Here is a 14839-nt window from a genome sequence, read left to right as displayed (position 1 = left end):
TTCTTCTGCATTCACTGTCAGCTGCCACTGAAGAAACTGCTTAAACTCTAGTTGATGGACAATAATTATGCATCCCTAGTGATCAAAGAATGTGAATCAAACTGGGAGATTTGACCTTGCCTCAAAGAGATCCAGTCTGCTCCAACAGATCGGCTAACAGAGTTAGATATGCATTAATCACCACAAAAAAAAAAAAAAAACAGTTTTCTTTAACAGTTGTGAGCTATTTGACATTTACTGAACAGTTAGGTAATAATATAATAAAGGCATATTGGGCTGTCAGGGTTTCATGTGATAAAATGTTCGTGTTTGAATTTAGTGCTGTAATACTGGGATTTGCATGGTGACAGATCACACCAATCCTCAGGACGTCACACATTTCACCAGGTTTTGAAGACGGCTGTGTGACATATTCCAAACTTCTGCTGATTTTATTACACTTAAAAAGACTACATCACCAAACAAAACGGTAAATCTTTTGATCAACGTTTAAAACCAAACTTTGGTGCATTTTTACAAAAAATCCCAAATTTCTCAAAGTTAAATAGGCAAAAACCCAATATGGATTTAAATAAATACATTTAGTGTATTTATGAAATGTGGACATGATTGTCTGAAAGCAGAAATTAAGAGTGATTTTCCATCAGAAAGCCACTATTTTCCAAGCTTTTTTTCCACTTTTAGAAAGGGATTAAATGTCTGAATGAATAATCATTTTTATCAGTAGGGGTATTCATTTATCTGTTTTGTTTTTTTTAATATGTTTGAAATAACTTAAACTAAATTGTCCTCCAGATCAATAAGCACTTTGAGTTTGGCACTTGTAAGAAATCATTTAAATTCCACCTGAGTGGCATTATTTCATTATTGTTGTTTTTTCAGGCAGACTGTTTTTCATTTTAATGAGATCTTAAACTTCAATGCATGTGGAGCCAGTGGAATGACAAGCATCATGAACAAAGTTCAGCAACAAAAAAGAAATAACAACAGACAACCTAAAGAGGCCGGCCTGCAAGCTTAGTCACTCAAATAGAATTTGAAATGATTAACTTAACTGAACACAGCTTTGGGTAACTATTAAATGAAACCAGGTGACACTGTGACTTTAAAACAGAACAAAAGTCAAGAGAACACAACTGAGATCAAAAACTAAATTAAAGGTTTCAACACTCGCTAACACCACAGCACATTTTAAAGTGAGATTTTAATTCCAAATTTTGAAAATCAACAAAGTTGCAAACAAACTCTGTATTAGTGTGTAACATTGGTAAAAAAAATCAATTGACTGAAAAAAAAAGTCTGGAAAAAAGAACAATGATGAAATGCCATTTGCAGGTTCACCAAACTCCCAGAACCAAATTCAATATGTAAATACGTTTCCACTTGACTGCTTTACAAGGAAATGATTTCCCTTTTCTCTGTACCAGATTCAGACTACATCACAAAACGTATTTATCCATGTACCTCAAGTGCTACGAACCAAATCCAAGTCCACGACAAACACAGGTTTTCTATCAGCATCAAGGGAGAACAAATCAGAGGGTGTTGCCTCTGCATTAAGGAGTAGAACTGAAGGAAGATTTACATGATGTTTTAAGAGTTCCTGGCTCCACATATTTTAGGAAGACGACCTTGGTTTTGTTGTTGCACACGTTTCTCTGGCAGGGCACAGAAAGATGACTTATGCTCAACAAAATGTTGCATCAGCCTCTGCAGAGCTTTAAAGGTAATAGTAAACAAAATTTAGGCACAGAAGCCTGAACAAGGGCTCTGCAAAACAGAGAAAAGAGAAAAACAGGACAAACACACATTGAAATCTGTGTGCAAAAGAGGCCGCAAGTGCATTGATTTGGGCAAATATACAGATATAAGGAAACAGGGTTAGTATGAGTACAACCTGCCTTATAATGCAATTAAAGGCAAGTTTATTTGTAAAAATAAAATGTGTAAAAATAAAATGTTAAAAACTTGGGGAAAATAAGGAAAGATCTGTCAAATATGTGTACAATAAAAATAATTCGACCAATCCCAGCCCCTCACAAAGTGCATGCATAATGTTTTATGTATGCTCTCTCCTGCTAATTAATTGGAGAAGCAATTACACATGTGCAGCTGTTCGGCCAGATGCCAGTGAACTCTGCTCTAAAGTTATGTTGGCAAATTAAAGCTGACAAACACGAGGCATGTAATCAAGAGTTTGCCTTGTAACAGGAACGGGCATCTGGACTCAGACACACCTGAGGTAAAAAAAAACGTCAAAGTATCTGTAAGTTTGTCCTAAATTTTGTCTGCAGACCTTTGCATCCTGACCGTTTATCTTTGTCCACCTAAAAAGATAAATACAATCAGATAATAAGATTCAGGGTTTAAAACATTTGGGTTTGTACGTTTGCTACAGGTCAGTAACCTGAACATATGTTCTTGGTTCCAAAAGCACGAGTATACATTTGTTTGTAAAGTTGCTCGTGCAACCCCTATGAGATTGCGCCCTGGGCAACCAGCCATATTGCCCATAGGTAAAACCGCCACTGCACCAGTGTCCGTAGTGCTGATTGACTTTTGTAAAAGCAGGGCCAAACTGATCTCTCTTAAGATTTTCATTATTATTCGTAAATGTTTTCAATGATTGTGATGCAGCAATAACCATTTTGCCGTCTAGAATAAGCTGTTCAATAGTATGACGTAAAAGCCAGTTTTGTTTTAAAAAAAATTGTCGTACATGACAGGTAGTGATTACATGTGTTGACAACCAGAAGGACCATGCATAAATGATTGCAGCAAGAAAAAAGTGAAACAGCAAATCGATTAAGAAAAATAGTTCTCTGTATGTGCAACAGAAAAAGGATGTGAAAACATAAATTCTTGAGAGCTGAGGATTTTAGTGGAGCACAGTTAAATGAATGAAAACATTTCCAAACTTGCTCAACTCATTTTTATTGCACTCAATAAAAGTTCTCTCATTTTGTCCACCATCATCAGTTTTAGGTTCCCTAAAATATTTTCCCTGCTCAACTTGGGAAATACACAGTTTCACAGTAATTTAAAGTGTGTTGATGTGCAGATGGATGTTTTGTTGCTGTGCTTGGAGGAGAGCAAACTGGTAACGTTGCCTCCCGACTCGCTGGGGTTTCTTGTCTCAGCAGCCTCTAGTCCCAACATGTGATAATCATCATTCCTTCTGTCTTTATAACTCATGAGTGCCACAACCTGACAACTTCATACATGCTGAAATACACAATCTCATCTCAATGCAGAAATGGATTCCGCACGCCATGCTGGGCTTTTGAAACCTGCTCTAACTGTTTTGAAGGCACCCTGAATGAGATGTACTGCGTTTTTAAAGTGTCAAAAGCTCAAAAGGCACAAGTGATTATTTTAGCAATCAAACAGCAGAATACAGTGTCAAAGATCCTCTTATCTCTGAAATTTACATTTACGTGGAAGGAGTTAAAGATGTATTGCAATTGTTTAAAATGGGAATCAAATCAATAACTGGCTACCTTAGCGACTCATCTGCTGGTTTCAAAGATGACAAATTGAACTGATACATTTGAAAGGTAGCATTTGTAAATCCCACTGAAATGCCTCATTAATCTTCTCATTTAGATGCTGCAGGACATTAAAGCGAAGAGTGGGAAATTACTTGTCATCCTCACAGCAGCGCAGTGGAACATTTTAAATGGGGGTGTAATTGTTTTTCTGATTAGTTCAGCGCGGGTATATGTCTATTTATTTACATGTTCTGTTAACAAGGCCAGCATTTGTTGTTCTTCCCCCATTCTTCTGGAAAAAAAATCCCTTTGAGGCATCAGAGCAGCTGAGGAACACGCCTTGTTGGAAAAGGGAAGATTTCAGTTTAAATAGAAAAGTTCAAAGGTACATTGAGACAAATTCAGAATCTGCTTTTCATGAATAAACAGATGAAGTCACTGAACTTCCTTTCAAAGGGTTCTGCTGAAACCTAGTGAAACAGAAAAACTCAATAAAAACAAGCTGAAAGGGGCTTCAAATAAATAAGTTTAGAATTCAGTGCCTTGACGTGCTTCAGTGTGAAAATGTAGAGATGTCACACCACGTCTGTCACTGCATCCCTGCTGGTGTCTTATCACAACGGAGTACGCTGGTGTTGATTTAACCTAAAACAGAGAGAGGAACAGTTTGTCAACCAAAGACAAGGAGACGCACTTCTACCAAAATCCTCCAATATTTTCCACAGCGCACACATTTTCCTTTATTATGCTACATCACTGGGAAGTATTGGAACTGATAGTGTAGCGAATATTTTTAACTGGGGATTTCATGATTGGATTTTTGGCCCTGACCCAGTTCTGATTTCCGTTTTGATACAGAGTTCTGATCCGTTTCCTTAACAGATTTACACTTGGTTTATTTTATTAATCTTTTTTTTTCATCTAACACTTAAGAAGAGCACTTCTGAGAAGTAGCTTGAACAATCAAGTAAAATTCCCAACAAAAGACTATCAAAAAATAGTTAACTGTGAACTAGTAAAAACTGGTGGTAATTCAAATCAAATCAAGCTTAATTTATCTTAAAAAAAAAGCCATTTCATGCTCTGAGCTGCTTAAAGCGCTTTACTGTTAAAAAAAAAAAAATTAAATAAACTTAAAAATCTCATTTAAACCTATCCAATCCTCCCTTTATTGACAAATAATTAGTCATGTTGGAAAGTTTGGTGACTGTAGCTTTAGTATATTTAGAACTATTGAACATTTTGTATCATACGATTCATGTTTCAATAAAAAAAATCTTTTTTAAAATCCTAAAAATTCTCAACCATTTATTAGTTTTGAATGTTTTTGAGAGTTTATAGTTTTTTTGTTCCTCACTTTTTCCCAGAGATTGCACTTTAGACGGTCCCCTCGCAGCCGTCTCACTTCCATCTCTGTTTAGTTCTCATTAAGATAAATTGTAATACCATGTTTTTTTAAATAACTTCTACGGACGTTGTTTGCATCAGGACAAACCAGTAGAGACGCTTGCGTGTTTTAAACGTTTATGAAAGAGTTACTGAGCCCGGATGTCTGAATCTCACTTTACAAACTGTTTTTGTGTACTTCCTTCTCTAACTTGTGCCGTTATTCTGCTGCGCTTTACAACAATAAAATTGTAAGATCCTTTCATGATTTGGCATTTGCTTAAAATAATAAGGTTTTAAAAATATAGCGCTGGTCAAAAATAATAAAATAAATGTCCAATCCCTGATTGGGATACGACATCCGATTCTGATCGAGTCTGAAACTTTTTGAAACTTTATTCATCAAATTTTAAATTATAAGAATGTACAATATGTGGTTTACATTCTTTACCTATGGTTCAAAATATCTAACATCTCAGCTGCTTTACAGAAAACAAATGCTGAGAGATACTATTTATAACCTTTTTGTGTCTGTATTTTTGAGAATGAACAAATCAGAATTGTATTACTTTTGGGTGGAAATGACCTGAAGTATAATGTATGTCTGGCTGGGTTCTGCATTCATTTATACAATCCTTGGATAAATAAAGACACAAAGCTACATCATTCCTGAGTAATGCTGCAGGCTCTGCGTTAAAATTATAGAGACCGTTACACCAAGTAAGGTATGCTCTCTGCACAGAAAAACATGAACTGGGGGCTGTAATGCCTGGCTTTGGTGCAGTTTATATTTAGTTCAAATTTCCAAAGCTATAATTAACACACCTGCCCTAGTTGTAAAGGTTGAAAAGTAACTCTTGAATGAGCAGATGTTTTCTTTTTATCAGCAGCTGGTGCGAATGCTGGCGGCATATGACATACATACTTGTTGTAATTGAGAGGCAGTTCTGCTTGTCAAGAGAAAAAAGGACATCTGTCATATTAATATGTTGCAGTAACTTGCGAGATTTATTGAGGGTGTTTTAGAACTTCCTGGTAAGACATATTTGTCAAAGAGGTCTGAGCTGTACAGTGCTTTCAGACACTGTCCTGATGACAGGAAGGTAGAAGCAACATAGCCTGTGTCATTTACTTGATCTTACATGTCCTAGTTTATATATTTTTTTTGCTTCATTTTTTTCCTCAACATGATGCAAATCCATCCAATGCTGACTTGGGAGTACAAACACCCTGATGCTGCAACTAGATCTGAACATCGTAAAATGAGCCTGATCACTCCAAGTCTCCTGGGAATCTGCTGATGTGCCAAAAAGGCTCAAGTTCAAAAGCAACAAAAACCGAAGGACGCAGGCCACCTGCTGTTGCTCAAACAAAGCAACAGCCAGCCACTGCAGGTTGCACAGCTACTTCTCAGAAGCTGATAATCATTGTTGACCATCCAGTGCAACATTAGCATTGATCCAGACAAAGCTGGTCCCACATGCCATCAATAATTGATGGAGACTCATAATCATGGGTTTTTATTAAATGACTATTGGCCATTGGTCTATTCAGAGGTAACCAGCTGTGTTGTAGGAGAGAGTCAAGTCAAAACAGGTCTTTGTTGCATCCATCAGTTTTCTGCTTCACTAAACAGCAGATTTGTTTTTCCTTCACGTCATTTAAAAACAAGTAATATCCTTTTTTTTTCACCTCACTTGTGAGAAAATTAAAAATATATTTTAACACTTTGACATGTACTAATACCAGAAATCTAAACTTAAAATGTTTAAACACAAAAACATGTTTATTCTTGAGTCACTGAGTGTAGCTCTGCAACTCTGTCAAACTTTTTGTGTCAAAGCAGATCATGATTTACAGAGTGCCTTTTTGTGAGTGGTTGAAGGAATGATAGTAAATATCAATACCCCATTTACTTGACAGTCTACAGCTGCTTAGCAAGCAGTTTGATGAAAGTGTCCACAGACTTAAGATTTGTTTAGCAGAGTCAGAAATCTTCCATCCCTACAGGGAAGGAAACCATCAAAATGTCCTGACAGCTGGTATTTATCAATGAGTAGGTGCAGATTCTAGATTTAAAGGTAGGATGTCTTCTTGCAGGCAATAAAAATGAATAATTTCTTGTACTAATCCTTTTCTTGATACAAGACAAATGTTGCAGATGTTTAGAATTTGATAGTTAAAAAAACAATTATTGAGTTGAATTACAAAAATCGTGTGGAAAAAAATAATTTTGCAACTGTAGTTAAACAGACTTTTTAAAAGTATCTTGGAAAACTGTTCCCTCTCTAAATGTCAAGTTTGACGCATGAAAAGCACATCTGTTATTTATTCAAACATTTTTGCTCAACATGTTTAATATGTTCAGAAAACCCTTTAAAGCAGATTTACTATTGCTTTGAACTAACTTGGGTTTCGTCATTAATTGCGAGTAAACAGATTTTTTTAGAGGGGAGGGGGCATTTAAAGAAATGGGGAGCCTTTTTAAAAATACCCATGTGAAGAAAGCCTGTTCTGGAAGATAAAAACCAAGACATTGGCATGCAGTTGAAATGAATGACTTTCAGCAGTGAAAGATTTCATCCTCGCAAAGTGAAAACTCAGCTCTGTTGTTTTCAACTGACAAGGAAAACAAATCCTAAAACCTTTAGTAACTGTTAGTGTGTAGTTTATTAAAGAACCATTGGCAAGAAACTGAGGGCAGTAAATCGAGTCTTTAAACACAAACTGAAACAAAAACAACATGTGAATAAAAGAAAAATGTGTATGGACTAAGACACAGCAGCACTGAGCTATAACACAAAAGAAGCTGGCAATCACACATATATTGATTAAAAAAATGATTAAAGAAGTAGGAGCAGCTGGGGTTTGTGTGTTTTCACTGTTTGATTTCACTGCTTTTTCAAAATTGGGAATTAATGGTTTTTTTTGTTGGTTTTGCTTTGTTTTTGGTTTTAATAAGAAAAAAAAAAGGAAAACTGCTTGAGTTATAATTTTCCATTCTAATTAAAAAAGAAAAAAAATACTACAGCTGAAAAAATATTTCTTGAATTTTGGTGCCTGGTTTTGTTTAAGGTTCCACTCCAATCATCTTTTGATCTATATTCAAAGTGTTCCCAGTGGTCTTTTAATTATTATTATGCTATTTTTAGCCACAAAAAAAAATAATAACCTGTGTTGTTTTTTAGGACAAAGTATCTGCGAAGCAACAGGAGTTCATCAGAAATTCCCCTCAGAGTTGTTGACAGGACTGTTCGTACAGCGTAAGGCTGCGTTGATATCCCATCATCCATTTATTTACACTCCTGCTAACTTACAGCCCTTCAAAACCCCAAGCTAACATTAGCAGTGTAACAAAAATTGCAAGCAATATCTATACTATCCAGCCCTAGAGTTTTGAGCCAGATACCAGCAGGGTCACACTGTTGCTGGAGCCTATCACAGCTCCTTTTGAGGGAAGGTAAGGTACATCCGGTATGGTTTGCCATTCCATCACAGCTGTACACTCATGAACCCACACCTTTACACTTAAGGGGTATTACAGATTCACTCATCAACCACTGGACCATGTTTTTGGACTGTAGGTGGGCACCGGTGTGCCCGGATAAAACCCATGTCTTAATGCTTTTTATTTTTTTTGCAGACAATACCATGATGGACCAAAGAGGCTTCAAAGGCATCTTAGAAAATTCATGGTCTTTTTATATTGGCAAGACTCTTCATCTTAAATGTGGCCAAGAAGGATGCTCACACCTTTTTAATTTTTTTGTGTTGCTTTTCTGTTGTTAGAAAGCACCTGCATGACTGCTTAGAAACTGGTTCATTGGATTCTGCAGAGGGTGACTTTTCACATCCTCAAACTAAGCAATAGAAACTAAAAGTTGAGGCATGTTGTAAAGAGCTTAACAATCCTTTCACACTTCTTAATTCAGGGTACAAGTGATCATAACCCCCCCCCTCCCCCCGCATGGAGAAGTGCAGCAGCTGTAAAATGGAGAAATGGTTCCAGATTAAAGGTGAAATAAAGACAGGAACATGTGATCAGACAGTCGTTTAGGATAAATTCATGTGTTCCAGTTTTATCAACATTGCAGTCATTATTTAAAAGTCAACGTGTTACAAAAAAGAAAAAATAAACTAAGATTGGTGACTTAGATATTTGTGATGGATTTTTTGTGATGGATTTTTTTTTAAATGTCACTTGTTTTTATAAGAAGAGCTCACAGTGCAGATCCAGTTTATCTTTGTTGAATCTGAGGCCGAAGATCCTCTTGGGTTAAGGGGAGGTATTCATAAATTGTTTGGAAAATGCTTTTACCTTATAAAACACCTCCCCAAAATGGCCAACTTTCCCCTTTGCATCTGCTTTCATGCACAGGATCTTAAACATTGTGTTTTTAATGAAATACTTGCTTCTATTGTTTGAGATTTTAAAGTATTAGAGACAGATGGCATGAATCTACGTAGCGGTGGTGTTAGTAGCAGGTCATATAGGTGACAGTTTAGGTCTGCATAACTTGTTCGGTTGAGTCTTTCAGTGCAAGGTAATATTGCAGGTTTTATTTGGCTGAAAAGGATTACCTTCAAACAAAATTCTCTAAAGATTCTGCAAAAATATGGGCTGCATCCCAGGGACACCAACAACATGGCGAAGAGAAGCCCTGTGATCCATCTTTATCTTTGTGTGTGATGTTTAAAGTTCATGCTTATGGAATTCATTGACATATTTTTACACTTGTGTAAAACTTTTCAGTTAGGGTTATTCATGACCAAGTTATAATTAAAGTTACTGTTTCTGGAGGTGGAGATTCCAATGATTTGGGATTAAATACAACTCAATCATGGTGATTTTTGAAGAATAGAAATTTGAGAACCTTTGACAAACACTGGAGTCAGATTTTTTATTGCTACAAGTTGTAAATATTGGATTTTTTTTCTTTCTGTGTTAACTCAGGGTTTGTTTGTGGATTTAAAATATTTCAGGTGTTGAACACCACAAACTGGTAAAAACTCTACCAAAGCGTCATTTTCTAATCCATAATCTTCACACAATCAGAAAATTTAACCTGTTCTACAAAGCTAGTGCATGCAGTTTTTTTTAAGAAATGACTCAAGTCATTAGAAAATATCACTCTGGCTTAGAAAGATCAGAATTACATAGTACACATTAGGAAGTTTTCAACAACTTTCAGCCAATGAGACACCCTGGAAAAGGATTTTTCTTTAGAAAGGAAAAAAAAAGTTTTTTAATTGCCAGAGCTATGAACATGCACAGTAATGTTTAAGTTGTGTAAGTATACTAAACTAAACTCAATGGATTTATGTATCATCAGAACTTTGTTATTTGTGGCAGACTGAGTATATTCCAACTATTCACCATGTGTTGTTGCTCGCTTTGGCTTTTATGAACAGTAACCTTTCAAGCATATTTCCGTCCCTATGAAGTGACCACAACTTTGGCATTTCCTGCTGACAAACAGCACTATTGCAGGCCTTTTGGGGAACAAATGTCATATGCAGTGAATGACACAGATCTCTGTGATTCCATACTGAGCATCTTTGCACTATTTTATAGATGGGAGTTGCAATGTGGGAGGAAAAAAGAATGCTGCTATAACCTGGTTGTTTTTACAAAAGCCCTTTAAAATGGTGTTACATGACAAATTCACACAACAAAACTGAAACTAAAACAAAAGATGCAGAAAATAATGCAGAAACTCAAACAAATACTAAATAAACATGACCAAAAACAAGGTACAATCAGAAAGGGTGACAAAAAAAACACATAAATACATTGAGGATCAATAACACAAATCAAGACAGCTGTGGATAATTGTTAGCCTTATCCTGGTGTGACTGACAGGAGAAATGGAACATACCAAGGAAAAAAGAACGAACAAACCAAAGGCCACAATCCTCCCAAGTCTGACAGATGAAAGATTTTAGGACAAACGTTCCATCATATGTCCAAAGTTTCATTGTATTATCCCTACAGTGTAAAGAGGCACCGGTGTCACATATTTTTACACATTTTTTGTTCATTTTCACTATAAATTGAGCATAATTTATTCTGAGAAGTTAACATTGGCCTTAGAAAAAATTTAACTAATTTTAGGTCAGACCAAATATCATCTGAAATAGAGTTAAATTCAACTTTAAGTTAACTTTAAGAAAATCTCAGTCTACTCCTAGTTTTTCATTAGTCAGGTGTTCACAAAACACAGTTCATAGCCATAGAATAGGAAAGCAAAACTGTCAACCTTTCAAATCTTTCCATATATTTACCTTTTTTTGTGTTCCCTAAAATAGAGACGCATTGCTATTTTTTCACAATGCATAATTAGTGTGGGCCAAAACAGGTTGAGTTACAGTTAGCATTTAAAGCTGGTTAAAGAAGATAAGAAAGAGATGACTTACTTCAAGGAATTCAGGATGGCTGATGTTATTCACACGTAATTACGTGTGACCAAGCACAAGAACTGATGAAAATTAAAAATGCACATTGCTTCATTGCCTGGACATATTTTAACCGTAACCCTGCCCTAATTGCGTGCAAACAGTCACTTCCTTTTAGAATTGGTACCAGAAAAAGAACATCTCTTTTAATTAGCTGTAAACCTGATTTTCAGACACTACAAAAAAAAGAAAGAAAGAAAAGCAGGAAAAAAAGGCTAATATTCATCTCTTGGTTGCTCTAGAGTTGAATGGGATTATATTTGGTCTATTTGTGAAGTCTTACAGTTGAAAACCAACAGCAAACGCTTTCAGTAAAGATCAAGTAATTGTTACATTTTCGTAACAGCAAATACATTTCAATCTATGTTTGGTTTTGTAAGGATGTGTCTTTTTTTTTTTTTTAACTTGTCCTGTCCAACAGCTGGGCAGACAGATGATAGCTGAGGGCCTCTTGTGTTGGACATATTTTACTTTAACAAGAGGGGTTATTAATCTTCAGACAAACCAAAGGTATGTCTGAATAAACCCCTTTTGTAATTGAGGCCAAACTGTATTAATTTCAATCATGTTTGAAAATCTTTGGTGTTGGACCGGACGGAAAAGGAAAGAGGGGAAGAAGAGAGAGGGACGTTAGAGAGAGGGGGGGGTAGGAGGGTGATAATAGGAGGGGAAGGGGGATAAGACCATGAAGCAGCATAAAGCAACAAGTTTACTGGTTGTTTATCATTATGGTAAGGTTCAAATGTAGAACAAAAAGGGCGGGGCCTGTCCACACACACACTCAAATGTTATAAAAGGATGTGTCTTTTAACAATGATGTGTTCATGTTTGTAGATTTTTTTTTTCAGATTTCTGAAAACACCACCCCTTTCTTTTTAGCATGTTTTTATTGATTCTTTTTTTTTAGTTAACAGGGTCATATAACTTACCCCGTTAGCCACTGTTTAATTTTCTTAATGCCCTTTTAATAATAAAAAAAATACTCAAAATGAAAATATAAAAATTAAAAGGTAAAATACTCCAGTACTTCAGTATGATCTCAGGGACAAAAAAAAAACAAAAAGAAAAATAAAACTTGTTTTTCTTTTTGGATAAAGTTTTTCAGGGTGGACTGAACTAAATCGTGTAAGTTTCATTCAGAAACCGTCTCAGAACTCCACATTTTTGTACCATGCTGTGAGATTCTAAAACCTTGTAAGTTTCATATTTGCTCCAGGAATTGCCTGCTATCATTCTCTCTTTGTGTAAAAAAAAAAAAACAGTCTAAGTAAACAGATACAACACAAGCTGGCACCTACTTGCATTCATTAGAGCTCATATATTTGTAGTTGGCACAGCGTCAGTTTAACAAAGAAGTGAATGAGTGAAGGAAGTTGCACCTGCCCCTTTGTGCTTTTCCCTGAGGGGGATCTTTGTGCTCCTCCTAAAGCACAGTGACAAATTTCACTCTGTAAGCTGCACATACACTGACAGCGACAGAGGAGTGAATTCCACCTCCCATTCACTTTTACAGGCCTTTATTTTAAATGAGTAGTATTAGGCTACCAGCAGAGCTGTTGAGAAGCAATTTAACTAAACAAAGCTGCCATGTTTTTATTTTTATTTATTTTTTATTCACACACAAATGCAAAAGGAGATAAATCTGGCATCTCGCCAGGCTCATCACCATATTTAATATCCATCTACAAATTTTTATGAAGTGAATGCAGAACACAAAATAAATGGAAGTGAATTGCATACCGTATGGTGAAGATTGTGGACTTGCTATTGAAATGCAAAACAGCATCTTCATCAACTTAGAAAGAAACAGAAGAAAAAGAGAAAGAAAAAAGAAAAAAAAAACTCCTCCCCATCCCCACAGCTGCTTCGGCTCCAAGTTTGGAGTTATGGAATAAAGAGGGGATCTGTGCTCTTCCAGGTCAGTCATGCCCTGTTTGCAAGGTTGGAATTTGAGATCCAAGCATAAACATTATCTCCCCGGAGAGGAGGTTTACTCATGTTTGAATACAGCAAAGGCAAAATGAATCTTTCCACAAGCAAAACAACCATGAAGAACACTTTTATACAGCAGGTTCTTGTGGGAAACTCAATTCTTAACCTGTGGTACCGAGGCTTATACAGGAACTTGTTGGTTCTTTCTTAGCTGCTTGCTCTGACATGAAAACTTTGTGTGTAAAAAAGGAGAATAAAAGACAATTTTTAATAAAACTGGTGTTGGGTTTTCCCATATTACAGCCACAAGAGTGCAACTTCAGCAAACAATTGTCTGTGAATGTTTAAGATGGAATTTTGATGGGTTGCATGCAGTCTTCTTTACTAACTAGGCACGTTTTTATTCATCTTGATCACACATCTCTTTATCCTGCAGAGAGAATATTGTCTTCATAGCCAGAACCAAGAGAAAACAGCTGTGCCTTTGTATTAAGAGTGGCTACAGGTAATCAACAGTGCATCCACTTACCAAAGACTCTTCACAGAGGAGATTGTTTCAGCTGCTCTCAGTGATTGAAAGCATTAGCGATGAATGGCAAACTGCTTAGAAGGTTCTCAGAGTTTGAATGTGTTCAGGTTCACTTTGGGATCACCTAAAAATAAAAAATAAAAACATTTTTAGTGCTAACCTACAGTTTTTCATGCAATACAGTTTGGAAATTGCAAATACAAATATAAGGGTGTTGTTTTATTATGATTTATGGTGACACTATCTCTTGAGCGATTATGCTCGCAGGCAGTGTAAACAAAATGAGAAATGGGTTTTTAGTGAGCTGCAGGTGCGTGTTTGTTGATTCTGGAGGACAGAAACTGTTTTAGGCTGATGATAAGAGACAAGAAAGGGAACTCAGTTTCCCAGATGAGACTAAATTCAATGCGCTGATCGAGGGGCAAAATATGGCACAAGAACAAAGGGTACCTTCATTTTTCCGATCCCTTTACCAAATAGTTATCTGAGTCTTTATCTCTCCTCCCCTGAACACACAGTTAAACCTGTTTTCAAAGCAAATGTAATCAGGTCAGAGACCAAGTAAGCAAACCAAACACACAAAGCCGAGCTGTGGTTACTTGGTAGCGTTTCTTGTTCAAACTTTCTTCAGTAATTTGAAAAAAACTCAGTCTTAAAGGATACATGTGTTTATATAGATATGTGGTTATGAAGGTATAAACAAAGTAAAAACAGTGAAAAGAATCATCTGCTTTAAACAGCTGTATCTTTTTTTCTTTCCCCTGTGGGGAAACATTTGTGTTCTTCCACAAAACGGTTTTTGCTGGTAATGAGCCCTTTGGCATGGAGACAATACTATTGTAACTGTCAGCCTGCTGAGAGACTGCACAGCAATATGGCACTGGTTTGTAGTGAAACAGGTCAATTTTAAGTGGAACAGCAAAATAAGAGTTTTTGAGAGGTAATAAGAGCATTGTGCCTCTTAGATATTATACGTAATATACTTGTTTGTTTGTTTTTAAGTAAGCTTTTATGAATTATTTTAAATGTTTACAAAGTAGGAATT

Source organism: Oryzias latipes, chromosome 3 (genome assembly GCF_002234675.1).
Source record: "Oryzias latipes chromosome 3, ASM223467v1".
NCBI lineage: Eukaryota > Metazoa > Chordata > Actinopteri > Beloniformes > Adrianichthyidae > Oryzias > Oryzias latipes.
This window is presented reverse-complemented; position numbering follows the sequence as displayed.